The sequence below is a fragment of the Arachis hypogaea genome, chromosome 18 (genome assembly GCF_003086295.3).
Source record: "Arachis hypogaea cultivar Tifrunner chromosome 18, arahy.Tifrunner.gnm2.J5K5, whole genome shotgun sequence".
In the NCBI taxonomy this organism is placed as follows: domain Eukaryota; kingdom Viridiplantae; phylum Streptophyta; class Magnoliopsida; order Fabales; family Fabaceae; genus Arachis; species Arachis hypogaea.
The window spans coordinates 106,368,321-106,369,120 of record NC_092053.1 but is presented as its reverse complement, the minus strand read 5'-3'; positions in this window follow the sequence as shown (position 1 = coordinate 106,369,120).

Sequence of the window (800 nt, the reverse complement as noted above, 5' to 3'; positions counted from 1 at the left end):
CCAATTACCAATTAATTCTTGAGTATTCCAACTCAAGGGTCTCCAAATAATAATCAACTCCAAAATCAAGTTGGGAGTCTACTCAGTTAATATGAATGCCATTTTCATAAATCATAAAAGAAGTAAAAAGAGAACATGGTAATTAAAATTCAATTGAAAACAATTAAACAAATAATAGATTTAAATGGAAAAATATTATGGAATAAATGCAGAATATAAGAATCTTAAATTAAAAGAACATTGAACCTGGAAATTGAGAAGAAGACATCCTAATCCTAAAACCTAAGAGAGAGGAGAGAGCCTCTCTCTAGAAAACTACATCTAAAACCTATAATTATGTGAATATGAGTTAATGATTCATGAATGAATGGATTCCCCCGCTTTATAGCCTCTAATCTGTGTTTTCTGGGCCGAAAACTGGGTCGAAAACAGCCCAGAAATCGCTGGATAAGTGAGTAAGTGAGTAAAGAGCTGATAAAAACTACTCAAATTAGCACAAGATAAGCCATAAAATAGTGGTTTATCAAGAATCTGGTAAAAAATCTTCTTGCCAGGTTATCAAAGCTAGTGACCGACCTGGGGGACAGACTATTAAACCATTTCATTGCAGCCTTGGTTAAAGTAGTCGGAAAGGTTCTGCAACGAGTGGCGTCGACCAAGTATGTTCTGCTTCTGAAGTTACTGAGATGGTGGCTCGGGTCGGATGTTCCGTCATAGATATCCATGTCGGGCGATTTGAAGTTCCTAGGAACTTTAGCCTTCATGATCTCTTCTGTGAACGGATCGTGTCCTCCCAAGGG